The 14,085-nt window shown below is 37.4% G+C and overlaps 1 protein-coding gene across 10 annotated transcripts in view; it reads left to right on the forward strand.

Annotated features, from left to right (window-relative positions):
• The first annotated feature begins 834 nt into the window (after nucleotides 1-834).
• CDH18 (cadherin 18) overlaps nucleotides 835-14,085 on the forward strand; it is a 502,412-nt gene continuing 489,161 nt past the window's right edge. For all 10 annotated transcript variants that reach the window (XM_072924261.1, XM_072924259.1, XM_072924260.1 and 7 more), the window contains exon 1: nucleotides 835-1,239. The gene's annotated coding sequence lies outside the window, so the exon portion shown is untranslated. The remainder of the gene's footprint in view (nucleotides 1,240-14,085) is intronic.

The following is a 14,085-nucleotide window of genomic DNA, read 5'->3' on the forward strand; positions in this document are numbered from 1 at the left end:
TACCTAGTAAAGCACAGTCTATTTTTTGTATATATGGGGAGTGAAGTGCAGAGTAAGATAAGGCATGCTTGTAGCATACTGCAGATATTTGCTGCTACCAGTTAATTCTGACCGCTATTCTAGCTGTCCCATGTGAATCTTCTGAATAGATACTGTATCTTCACCTCTTGTATCTGAATCTATGATGTTTCCATATAAATGCTTAAAAAAAAGCCCCAAACAACAACTAACCTCCCAGCAAACAAAAAATAAACAAGACCTCCAAAGAAAGAAAGAACAAAACCCACATAACCTCCCACAAGATGCACAAGGTGAAACACAGTGTAGGAAAGAAGTTAGTTCAAGCTGACAGGGGTTAGGAACACAGTGTGTGAAGCCAATTTCTCATGATTCTTGGCTTATGTTAAGTTTCCACAATTGCCATAAACAATTCCAGTAACAGAACACACCCCTGGATTTTTCTGAACACAAAGCCTGAGGCTTGGATGCAGGTTCATTTCTAGAGTGGACCATGTGGGGAGTGTGTGTGTGTGTGTTTATTTCCTTTGTTTTTAAATATGCATTCTAAAACATGTAAAATGGGTAAAAATTTTAAAGTGTTCAGAATACTACTGCAGTGCAATGTGCGTGTTTATGTAACTATCACAAAAAACAGGGAGAAAGATAGCTTTGAACCTGGTCTCTCCTAAACAATTTTTCTTGAACAGAGATAAAATAATGAAAAATACTTAGTTAAACTGCTGGCCAAACTCTTATTTTTTGTACTGCTCCTGGTAACGACCCTGGGGAGAAGCAGTGGAATCTGTGCTATTGATTGGCTGGTTAAAGAGAGACCTATTAGATTGAGACAGGCTAGATTGATTATACAGCAGCTGAAGGAGCTCAGATTCAGAGCTGAGTGAACGTCAGGGTGAGAGGGAGAGCAAGTGAGAGAAAGCATGCAATAGAGGGAGACTGTACCCACTGTAGCATCAGTGTGTGACAGCTGGTGCCTGATAACACTGATATCGAGCTCCTTCCGTGGAGAGCTTGCTGAGCTACCCTTTTTTCATCTGCAAGAGGATGCCAGCTCTAAGCCAGTGCAACTGATGACAGACTGGATCTTGGAATAGTTCCTTTCACTTACAATTACATCTCTCATGTTCTGCTTCTCTGAAGAAAGGCTTATTACGGATGACAAAAATTCATTCTCTCCCCTTACCTCATATTATTGATGATATACAGAGTTTGATCTTCCAGGTAAGGAAATTATAATTTGTTTTTCTGAGCAGATAAGAAGGGAATTATTCTTTATGTATCTTTGCATGTTAAATACAAGCTTTGACATTTGTTCTCAGAATGCATTTTTGCACTTGTATTTCTTTCACTCACAGACTATATGTTTCAATTGTTATGTACACCTAAAGAAAATTCACAGGATATGGTGTTTGCATTGCATTTATCATGCTTAACCCTTTAGGTGAATGGAATGAAACAAACAGAAAATATTATTTCTAACTACTTGAATGATGTTCTAATGTAACTTGTCCCCCACATGCTAAACACTCTGGAGTAATAATGGCACACAAGCTCGCTCATATTGATCCATTAATGTACATATTATGATGCCAGGTAGAGAGAGAATTTACCTGAAGGATTTCTCAGTGCTTGTCAGCAGTTTGAAACAGTGTCTGTCTTTCTACTGCAAGCATGCCACTGCTGAGCAAATACGGTCAGCCTAAAATATTTTATCATTAGAGTTCTGTTTTTTATCAATATAGTAGTTATTGCTAGCATTCTGCCTGCAAAGCAAAAATCAAGGCTTATGACTTGAAATATGAAACCTAGGACATTCTGTTACATTGTGCTGTATGTTTGAAGCAGCCATCCCACGGACTGATTGCCTGTTTCGGTATGACATTGACTCTACTGTCTCTTGACTGCAGAGCTGCACATAAAGTTTCTATGTATTTCCTTCAGCTGTGTTTTAAATGGTTATGCTTTCACAGGTGATAGATTCTGATAGATTGGTGTGATTTTGAAGGTGATAGACTATATCTGAAATAACCCAGCTTTTGGATTTGAAGTATGTCAGGAAGTTGATTGACTGGGTGCTTACAGGCCATGGGAGCATAACGCTAAGACAGGTCCTTCATTAGCAGCATATTCCTTTCAGCTGTGACAACATGTACCACTCTGCCCCTTGTTCCATACTACAGAGTTTTTCATATGCCAGATATTGTGATTATTCCCTCTGGGTGAAGTAGAGGCATCAATCTATTAATGCAAGCATTTAAGTAGACTTTGACTCAGTCAAGTACACTGTTTCAATGCTTTGGCTAGTTAAGAAACTGCCTATAGCAAGGTCTTACTGCTAGGAGGTGGATCTATGTGTAATCCAATTTATCCAATGACTAAAGAATCACACTACAGAAAAGTACTTTCTTCACTTCCTTTACCAAGACATTTTTAATAAATTTCCATAAAACACCATACTTAAATAATTAATGACTTCTGAAAAACCCAAATGAGAAGTGGAGTTGCCAAAATAATTATTTATCATTTTTAAAAGACATATAAGAATTGAAGACCTTAGGAAGATAGAGAGATATTTTATAAACTTACAATAATTTGAAGGGGGTATCTAGGTGACCACGTGGATAAAATATGCAATACTTAAGAGAAAGTTTTGTCTTCCATGAAGTATCATATGAATAAGCATTGTCAAAACAGGAACTAAACTGATGACCCTGAACTAAAGGCTTACTTAAACTATAGCATCTGTGGTATTTTAATACCTTGTATCTTCTATATGAATAGTATTTATGTCATTTTTTATATACACAAATGTCAGCAATTTTTGTTTCCTTCGAAAACTCTTTCCAGGTAGCCAGAAATTCTCTTGGGGGCATATTTTGCCACCATAGGTTTATTGTGTGGTATTTTACTCCATAAAATACTGCCAAAGGTGAGCACAGCATACATTGACGATAGAGTCAGAGTGCAGAATCTGACCATAAATAATGGAAGGAAACCCTTTACATTTTAATTACCTGACTGAAAATATTAACACTGAGACAAAGACATGGGTATTGAGAGCTATATTTACCAAACATAGACAGTATTTTATATAGAGCTAAGATAATTGAATGTCTAATTCACTTTGTATTCTTGCAAAGCTTAAGGCCTGCCTCAGTATATTTCATGTGCAGTTTGACTAGCAAAAAAAGTCCTTTATATGTGCTCAAAAGCTTTCCTACAGCTCATATAATCTTTCTTTTCTCTCTGAAAAGTCTTGTTCACTATACTGTGCTCTTTAAATACACCTTATAATTTTCTGACTAGAAAAAAAAAATCACAGTAATTCTGCGATTTCAGCAAATTTTTTCCCTTGAGATTAATGTCTGTTACTATTCAGGTTACATCTAAGCCATGAAACTGCAAATAACACTAAAAAGTTAAGTTTTCTTTTTGCAATGGGAGTATTTCACTTGAACCTTAAATTTATTTATTTAAAGCTCAAAAGAGAATCAGAAACCCAAACAATTAATTAAGCCTACATTCATATTTTTCTACTCATAAGATATGTCATTAATTTCCAAATTAAATATTTTAATTATCTTTTGCCAGATCCAGAAAAAAATTGCATGAAAAAAACACAATTGAGAGAGAGTTAAGAATTTGCATATTACAAGCAGTGCATTTTCTTTCAGGTCTTTGATGTTGTTAATGTTAATCTGGACTTTTTGCAACACTTTAAACTGAATCAGTTATGTCATATTTTCTCAAAGGATTAATTTGATCTTTTTGAAATTAATGTTGCATTCCTTTCCAGGTTGAAGTCACATAATGTGAAATTTGTTTTTATTTCCTTAGGTAACTTAAAGCCAATAGGGGGCTCTTTCCTCCTATGATACCACACAGCAAGCTGCAATACAAAATACAGCTAGTTCCTAGACTTTTTACCAAAAAAATTATTGAATTAATTTATTTTTGGTGTAGACCATTTTAATGATACAGAGCTGCTAACAATCTATTTTTTGATCATTTGTTGGAGAGGGTTCTGTTTGTTTTGAATATTTTTATTGCACATAACTGAAAACTTTTACTGTCAATTAATGGTTACGTGTAGAAGTTACTTTATGTCCCATAAAGGAGAAGCAGGAAACATATTCAGCAAAAATTTTGAAGTAATCCCTGAGATTACAAATATGAATATGCAGCATCACTTATGTCCAAGAAGCTAAAGTCTATTTATAAAGTCTATTTATTTGAATAATTGTGAATAATGGTGCAACTAGCTTAAAAAAAAAAAAAATTCCGTTGTATACTGTTATATTGAACTGAAAAGAACCTAGAGTATCTAGAAGTGACATACTCTTCCCTTACACAGCTTACTTCCAGAATGGCTAAGTATGGGATCAGGGTTTTTGGATCACTCTATTTCACAAAATGAGAAAGTTTCAATTCTGAAAACATTTACTCATATGAGCAGCTACACTGAAGTTACTGTGGGCCAAATTCCAACAACTTTGTTCTGCCTATTACCCTTTAGTTTCTGTAGATTTATTGCACCACTGGACCTGAAGCCATTTGTGAAGTTTGTACTATTTCTTGTGGGGTTGTAAACTTTTTACAATTACTTGTGATAATTGTGATTCTTCAGAAAGAACTATAGAATAGTCTATTTCAGGCTAAGGAATAGAATTTAATTTGTTGTAAAGCACAGCAAGGTAGTTGTAAACACTGCAATGTCATGCTGAGGTGAGGCCAGGAAAAACATGAGTGTCAAAAGACAAGCAAAAGAATTGTCCCCCTGTTCCAGTTTTGAAGAATTTTCTTATTCCTGCCATCCTTGAATGAAAAAAAATCCCATGCTGGTAAATTGTTTTGCCTACCCTGAACCAACTTGCTACTTTAAATTGTTTAGCTTGGAGAGATTCCAATAATATCAACTCCATTCAAGAAAAAAAGGAAATAAAAAAGACTGACACACTTTGTGATGCATAACAGTCTCAATGCAGGAGTATAATCTAAGATGAAATTAAAAAAAAAGAGATTAAAAAAATGTTATTTGTTGGTTTTACTACACATCTGAATAATCTCTATTTTTACATCCTTTTATAGCAACTATCTTATTACATATCAATGAAGAACTTTGTTCTACTAAACAGCATCTAGAAAGTTCAACCAGGATCTCAAGATACTTTGTTTATTGCTCTACATAGACAGGGGTTCATACAATATAATGCAATTGTTAAAAATATGGAATAAATCAAGTATTATTTCTAAGATAGATAATTGATGCTTCAAACTCTAAGATTATCTTCATTAGACATATTATTAGCACATTGCAAATTCAGCATCATAGAAATTATCTTTCTGTTAGTAGAAGAGGTCTTATTCTTTACTAAAAGGAGGCTAAAGCCAACTATAATTTGCTTGCATTTCAAGTAATTAATTATGTAAACATGAACAGTCATCAAAGCTGGCATGGCATTACTATTATTAGTAGTTCATCAGGCACAACATTGCCCGGCAGTCAAAGGAGGTGATTGGTCCACTCTATTCTGCACTGGGGTGGTCTTACCTAGAGTCTTGTGGGTGGTTTTGGGTACCATAATATAAAAAAGGTATAAAGCCATTAGGGAGCATCCAAAGGAAGGCCACAAAGATAGTGAAAGGTGGATGGGTGGGGAGGACATCCAAGGAGTGGCTGAGGTCACTTGGTCTGTTCAGTCTGGAGGAGACTGAGGGGTGATCTCACTGCAGATACAACTTCCTCATGAGGGGAAGAAGAGCAGGACTCTAAACTCTTCTTTGTGGTGACCAGTGACAGGACCTGAGGGAATGACATGGAGTTTTCTCAAGGAAGGTTTAGGCTCCTAGGATATTAGGAAAAAGTTTTTCACCCAAAGGGTGGTTGGGCACCAGAACAGGTTCCCCAGGGAATTGGTCACAGCACCAAGCCTGACAGAGCTCAAGAAGCATTTGGACAATGCTCTCAGGCACTTGGTGTGATTCTTAGGTCATCCTGTGCAGGGCCAGGAGTTGAAATTTAATTATTCTTTTGGTGCTCTTCCAAATCAGGATATTCTATGATCATATGACTTCTTTTAAGGCTCAAATCAGACCAAACAAATTGCTGGAGGAATGACAGGAAGTGTCAGAAGCATGAAGCAGAGACCACTTCTTGGCTGGAGTCAAGCACCCTAGTAGCAAGACTCTTTTCTCCTCTATAAAACACAGTTTAATTTAATTTTATTCTTTGCTTCCTTGAAATCAGTGAAATTTTATGTAAAAGATGACAAATTAAACCCATGTGAGAGTCTGGTACAAAGTCTCTGCAGAGCTTCCCTCCAAAGGTAACTCTAATTTACTGGTTGGTTAACTTATCCATTATATAAACACATTATGCAAAGCACTTTCAAATACTTTTAAATGAAAACTGTTGTGTAAATGTAAAGTATTATTATGGTAAACAGATATCATTTAAAGTTGACAGAAGTCATTTCAGGTAATGAAAACGGCAAGTGTCTGGAGTGCTTTATTAAGCATGAACAAATAATTAATCTCTGATGAATGTTGAAAACAGAAAAAACAGTTCTTCAGACATGTACTCGAATAAGTAATACTTAGGGTTTTTTTTTCCTATTTAATGTTTTCTGTAATATATGAAGGGAATAATTCAAATGACTAGATTTTAGAAGTAGTTTGCAAAAGCAACTATTACATGTACTGTCAAAATATTTAAAAGATAAGCAGTAACAATGTAATCTAAAATACACATCATAATACAATGAAAAGCAGAATCTTTTGTATTTTTTTTTTACTTTATTAAAATTTTTACTGGGAAAAAAAGTAACAAAGCAAATGAAATTGCATTGAAACAGCACCTGCAGCTTCCTCAAATTTATATACAATCCTATATATATATATTTATTTATATATAGATGGTGGCATTCTTGCCCAAGGCAGGGGTGTTGGAACTAGATAATCTTTAGGGTCGCCTCTAACCCAAATCATGCAATTAAATGAGTCTATTATACATGTGCATACACGTGTGCATGTACCTGTGTTTAATCTTATCCTTCACTGTCTCTATTCCACACAGAAGTATATAGTTTATATAAGTATATTCAGAAGTATATAGTATATAGTCTCCCTGTTAGAGAAAATTTGTAATTTTTAGGAATAAAGCCATGTAGAACCCAAACTTATTCCCTGAGTATCATAAAAGAAAAGGGTTTGTTGGTTGTGAAGTCACTTAAAAGTACAAGTTAATAAGACATGTTTCACCAAGAAATACAGATCATCAGGTACCAGGACCCTAACAAAATGCTATTTTCCCTTATATTAAAAACACTTTGTTCACATAATCTGCTTTAATGCTGTGATGTGATGACAGAAAAGCTTTGCTGAGCAGCATGCAACAAATTACCATTAAAACATATGAGACAGTTTTGAGAAAAACTCTTTAAATTTTTGGGTTTGTTTGAGTTCAAAAATATTTAGAAGTGAGCCAAAGTGTTGTTGCTTTGCAAAACACTGATTACGTTTTGTTCTGGAAAAAGACATGGCTAAAGCGACTGTTAATGCCGATCTGTGGAGTATAAAGTGAGTGAACAAAATTCTGCAGAGCAGCTGAGAGTGAGAAGTAATGCTGTTAAGGTAAACAAAATGAACTGTCAAAAATTAGTAAATTATTATAATTGTTTTTTTTTTTAACATAGTGAAACAATAGTTTTGTTCTTAATACTATGTAATGATCAGAAGGTAGAAGCTCTTGTGTCCCAGAATACTTAACAATGACAGTATAAATATTTTGCAGCATATGGAAATTATGTATAGCAGAAAGTAAAAATATATTATATTCTTTTAAATTCTATAATTTTCAGTTCTAGAAGTCTTTTTCATAAGGATAGATAGACTTCATCAAGTTCTAAAAACTTCTGAAAAAATACATTGTAGTGTTTTGCTCCTCCTAGCTTCTTAACATGTATTAATAATTCCTAATTCTCTACATCAGAGCTGTACTTATGTGTAAGGACAGTTCTGAAATAAATGTGTAAATAAGAACAAGCTCAACTGAAAATTCCTGCTGCTGGTGCAGTTTATTGAACTGGATTAAATAATATAAACATATCCTTTATTTTTTTTTTTAATTAACTTATAACAGACTATAACTTTTAAATACTGTGTGTGGAATCAGAATTTGAACCTATCTTCTTAAATGAAATAATGAGTAACTTCTGGTGGGGAAACATACTTTCCAGTTTCCTGCCCTATTTGGAGACACAGGAAATTTGAAGCAGCTTCAGGTGAGCTTGGATGATATTCAAGGAGCTCAATCTTGGATGTCTGTCCATTAATTACAGGCACTGTTATACATCAGTACAGAATCTAACTAGTAAAATTATAGCAATGTCATCAGTACATGCTCTTTATTACCTCATGCCACTAAAACAAATATCAGTGCCTGGGATTACAGCTGTTATGAGGTGGTTTATCACCAGCAAAGCTGGAGCAAAGTGTGAAAGCTCTACAGTGTCCATCAAAAAATGGAAAATCGTCCTTTAATTGCATGATCGGGAGCATGATCAAGCACACATGCCATACAGACGTTATTCTGAAGATCAGGGAGAACACTGGGAAAAGATTTTTCTTTTGCACTCTGTATCCATACACTGTTTGACTGCCACAACAGCTCTTACAACTCTTTGACCTGAATAACTGTCATGGTTTGACGCTGGCACAATGCCAGCGCCCCATGAAAATACAACTTACCAATCAAATGCTGTGAAATGTGATCAAGAACAGAGCAAAGCAGGCCAAACTTAATAACAAAGGAAAAAACTTTATTACACTACTACTACTACTATAAAAGGAAAAGAAAGGAAAGAAAAAAAAACACACAAAATTCGAAATGAAAACCTTCCAAAACATTTCTCCTCCCTCCACCAAACTCCACCAAACCCCAGCGAGACCCATTTGGATCCTTAATCAAGTTTTCACCCTTCAATATAATCAATACTGAATCCATCAGGGAAGAGAGGAGTCCCCCTTGCAACCATAGACCCCCAGGAAACACAACTGCCACCTTTGTGTTTCCAATGTCACACGTGGCACCACCCAGACACACCGGCCAGTGTGACACTCTCCTCTCCATGTCACAGTGCTCTCACCACCGGGCATGGACAGAGACTGCTTATAGGGCCCCTTTAAGGATGCTTTGCCAAGGACCACCAGGAACAACAGTCCAGTATCACAATTTGGGACTAGAGTCCCCCCCATTTTCCCCTGGGGCCGAGGGTCCAAAAGACAGAGATCGCCTTCTCTTCTTCCCTGAAGATGGAGGGCATCCTCACACCCTCCTCAGCTCTCTCTCTGTCCACTCCAGAACTGGTAGTTGCTGCAGAAGGTCTCTTGGCTCACCAATGCATCCCCCTAAAATGCAGTCCCTCTTGAAAGAAAGAGTGGTTCAGTCTATGGTAAACAAGCAGAGTCCAGCCAAAAGCCACTCTTTCATCTTCCCCCAACCTTCTTCTCTGAACATCTGAGGTTTCAGGCTGTCTCTCTTCCTCTCTTTTTCAAACCAAGGAGGAGAAAATTTCACAAAGCTTTCATTTCTCAGGAAGGGTTAAAAGTCCCAACTCCCAAGGATGGCTCACTGCCCAGGCTCCAGCTCCCACAGCCCGGCTGGGCACCTTGCGGCCCCCCCGCTCTTCTCCTTCCCTGCGGCGAACTGCCGATAAAACCACCGCCGTCTCTTTTTCTCTCTTGGGAGAAAGAGAGACTCTGGGGGGAACGGAGACATCCCAGATTTCTCCACCCTTCCATCTGCAGGGGGCCAGGTCTGGTTGCAGCCCCTCCACCCTTGGGCCTACCTCCACAGGCCGCATGGCTCCCCTCCCCCACCCAGCCCGGGCTGGGGGGGGGAAGGTCCGTACCATGCGGTGACCGGAACCAAAGAAGGACGAGTCCTCCTGGGAATTCCGCTTTTAACCCCTCTGTGTTCTCAGAGGCGTGTCCACCTTCAATTGGTCACCCCAAGTGTCAGTATCTAAACCTGACCCCTGACTGGATGAACCTCTTCCTTCTAAAAAAATTCTCTTCCCGTGTCAAACCATGACACTAACTCTCAGATGGATGGGATCAGGAGGACAACATCAGTGAAATGATGTAGATATACCATTAGTAGTTCTTGTCACAATTTTTGTACTGTTTAGGAAAATTGTTCAAACTGGAGTTGTACCTTACTCTTAAATAGCACAATTTAGTGGGTTTCTTTCCAGGGGAACAGCTAAATAATTTTGCATACCTGCCTCTAATGTGATGTGCTATCTCAACCTCACTCTAGCTCATCTTTTCAATGTCTTGCCCAAGTGCAGAAAATGCAACATGCTTGGGACATATCAAACTTCATAGTAACTTTAAAGAATTTAATGAATTTATACTACACAGAGAGAAAAACATGCTGTTTTTAAAACCTGTCCAACTATAATACATATAATTCTAAACCAAAATCCTGTCTCTGATGATTCTATAATTCTCTTAGGCATCTAGATTTTTTGCCCTACTGCAAGAACTGCTGTCTCTTTGTGTGGTTGATCCACACTAGAGTGTTGGAGGAGTGAATGTCAAGATTTACAGGACATCAAGATTAACTCATCCATAAGCTTTTATCATGCAAAGCAGTTCAAATTCTTTTCTTTGAGGAGAGGTATCTTTCATTACTTTGTATAAATCTTGGAATAAGGGTATGCCAATAGATATTTACTAAGAATTAAATTATGTACTGTGAATCTCCATTCTGGTTTACCATCATGTACTTTCTTTGTTTCTGTCATCATTAGCATTCTCAAGAGGAACAAAAAATACTTTAGCCATGAACATTTTTCAGACAGTGATTTGTGGACCAATCTTACTATCTATGCATATATCAGGAATATCAGTCTTTCTTACTTCTATAACTACTCATCATCTTCACTTCCATAAGATAGCTGCAGATGTTTTAAATTTATGCTAAAATCAAGAGAGAAATGCTGTACAGTATGTGAAAGTATTCCATGTAGAAAATGTATGTATCTGGAAGTAAAAAAAACCCCTTCCTAACACTGACAGCATCAACTATTTCAGCCTGACCTCTTCCAGCCCAGCTGCAGCGGGATGCGGTGCTGGGTCCATATAGGAGGGATGTGCCGGCACTGGTCCTTTGTATTTGGAGAAGTTATGGGTCCCTGATACTTTTGCCATTGATTTTACACAATTCTGCAAGTCTAGAACTTGTGCTAAAAAAAATTGGCATTTTCTTGGATGGCACAGTTTCAAGTGTTCTGTGCTGAAGATGTCAATTGTAAAACTAAAACTTCTTTGCAAGTCTCCTGTATCCAGGACCAGAAAGCCGTGTAACATCCCTTCCCTTCCCTTCCCTTCCCTTCCCTTCCCTTCCCTTCCCTTCCCTTCCCTTCCCTTCCCTTCCCTTCCCTTCCCTTCCCTTCCCTTCCCTTCCCTTCCCTTCCCTTCCCTTCCCTTCCCTTCCCTTCCCTTCCCTTCCCTTCCCTTCCCTTCCCTTCCCTTCCCTTCCCTTCCCTTCCCTTCCCTTCCCTTCCCTTCCCTTCCCTTCCCTTCCCTTCCCTTCCCTTCCCTTCCCTTCCCTTCCCTTCCCTTCCCTTCCCTTCCCTTCCCTTCCCTTCCCTTCCCTTCCCTTCCCTTCCCTTCCCTTCCCTTCCCTTCCCTTCCCTTCCCTTCCCTTCCCTTCCCTTCCCTTTCCCCTTCCCCTTCCCCTTCCCCTTCCCCTTCCCCTTCCCCTCCCCCCTCCCCCCTCCCCCCTCCCCCTCCCCCTCCCCTTCCCCTTCCCCTCCCCCCTCCCCCCTCCCCCCTCCCCCTTCCCTCCCCTCCCCTCCCCTCCCCTCCCCCTCCCCTCCCCCTCCCCCTCCCCTCCCCCTCCCCTCCCCCTCCCCTCCCCCTCCCCCTCCCCCTCCCCCTCCCCCTCCCCTCCCCTCCCCTCCCCTCCCCTCCCCTCCCCTCCCCTCCCCTCCCCTCCCCTTCTCTTCCCTTCATCAAGGTTTGCATCAAAGTCTGTATCACTTTTCTCCAGTTTTCCTGTCTTTTGAGAGGAATTTTTTTTTTCCTTTATCTTTTGGGGAGAGTTGGTGTGCCAGAGTGGGCAGGGCAGGAAACATTATCCTTTATTAGGAAAAGTACATAAGGTCAGCTATTGCAGTCTGTAGGTATTTGGAATTTCTAATTTGAGGAGGATAAGGATGTTAAAAGAATGTGAGGGGTTTAGTTGTATTTGTTTTTGGTTTGTTTTTTTTAATTGGTTTTTTAGCTAATGAATCTCTAGTCACTAAAGTGATAGGTGTTCTACACTTTGATTAGATAAATGTTTGATGTGGGCTGAATATGCTCTTCTGCTTTTTGAAAAAGCTTTATTTTATTAATGAGTGTTTCATTTCCACACCCTTCAGTAAATCATCAACTTGGGTATAAAATTAAGTATAATTAGGTCACCCTGTAGTATGCTTTTATTGTAGATGATGTGTGAACCACTTTGGATTTAGCTGCACTTTTGCACTTTCTAAATATGTGTCAGCTAGGAAAATTCAACATAACTCATGTTCTCTACTCTCAGTAATGATAACATGTCTGGAAATACAGTATTTGAAGTCTTATGGACATTAAAGTATAATCTTTAGGGAATAGAAACCCCAACTCTGTTCAAAACTATAGCTAGTGGATGCACTAGGAGACTATAATGTTCTACTTAAAAGATAAAATTTAAATTACCTTTTTAAAGGTAATTTAAAGTAGTAAGCAAAATTATAACACATTCCACAAATAACATTGTCTTGGTAGTATTATCTTAAACCTAAATAAGATATAGGGCTGTTTTACATGATGTTTTAAAATCTCTCTTTCATTTTAGATGCATATGTATGCACAACTGAGTCACTACAGAATTTCCTTTCGAGATCTCAAACAATCATTAGATCCACCACTCTTAGCTTTATTTCAGATAAAATGCAGAGTACACTGGAAATTTCATCCATATCCTCAAAAAAAAATAGCATGAATAATCAAAGTAATTGATGAAATTACCTAAATAAATCCCTAATTCTCACAGGCAATCTACTTGTCCTGAAATCAGATCCTAAACATAATTTGCTTCCAGTGTTCCAAGAAGCAGGATGTTTAATTCCTCTGAGCTAAGAAAACTTTTCTGCCATAAAGTGGAATATAAATTTTGGTTAATATACTAAATTTAGGCTAATACACTATATGTCAGACGATATTTTGTCATAATAATTACCATAATTTTTAATTCTTCTTATTTCATTATATTTTAAAGTATTGAAGACAATAACTTAATTTTGTGATTTTGTACCACATTAAGGTGTTTGCACTGTCATTTTCTCAACATGAACACAGGTGCTTTTACTTGTGCCTAACACTGTGCACTATTCACAACATTAGATGCAAAAAGATATATATACTTAACAATTTTGTACACAGTTTTAACAAATAATAAAAAAAGTATCTCTATAAAGTTCCTTGTTTAAGAAATGGAAAGCAAATGTAAAGAAGGCCCTAATTTTTATTGTTATAAATCAATTCTTTAATACAAACCATACACATAGGATTGTTAATCTTGATAAGGACCACAGAAATATAATTCCACCATTCTTATTTTATTTTCTTACAAGTCTGCATGTTATCATTTTGTATTAATGGACATTTCTACTCTATTTCTCCCACTCTCTTCTCTGGAAGAAAATAGTTGGAGAAGTATTATGCTTTTACAGAATAGACATAATTTTTCTAGATATCACTCATAAAACTCAGGAAGCCCTGAAACACTGTTAAAAATGTTCTACAACAGCATAATACTTTCAGGATGTGAAATAATATTTAATGCCTCTATGTCATCAGAAATGCAAGATTTTTTTTAATACTACAAAGTATAGACTAAATCAACCAACAAAACATTCTAGGTATAGATTTGAACTTTGGAATGCTCCTTTTTTATCATGCAGCATTGGTTTCTCAATGTAGTGTCATACATTAAAAATTACTAAGAGTAAAATCTGAAGACTTGTTTTA

The sequence above is a fragment of the Taeniopygia guttata genome, chromosome 2, assembly GCF_048771995.1.
Source record: "Taeniopygia guttata chromosome 2, bTaeGut7.mat, whole genome shotgun sequence".
NCBI classification, from domain to species: domain Eukaryota; kingdom Metazoa; phylum Chordata; class Aves; order Passeriformes; family Estrildidae; genus Taeniopygia; species Taeniopygia guttata.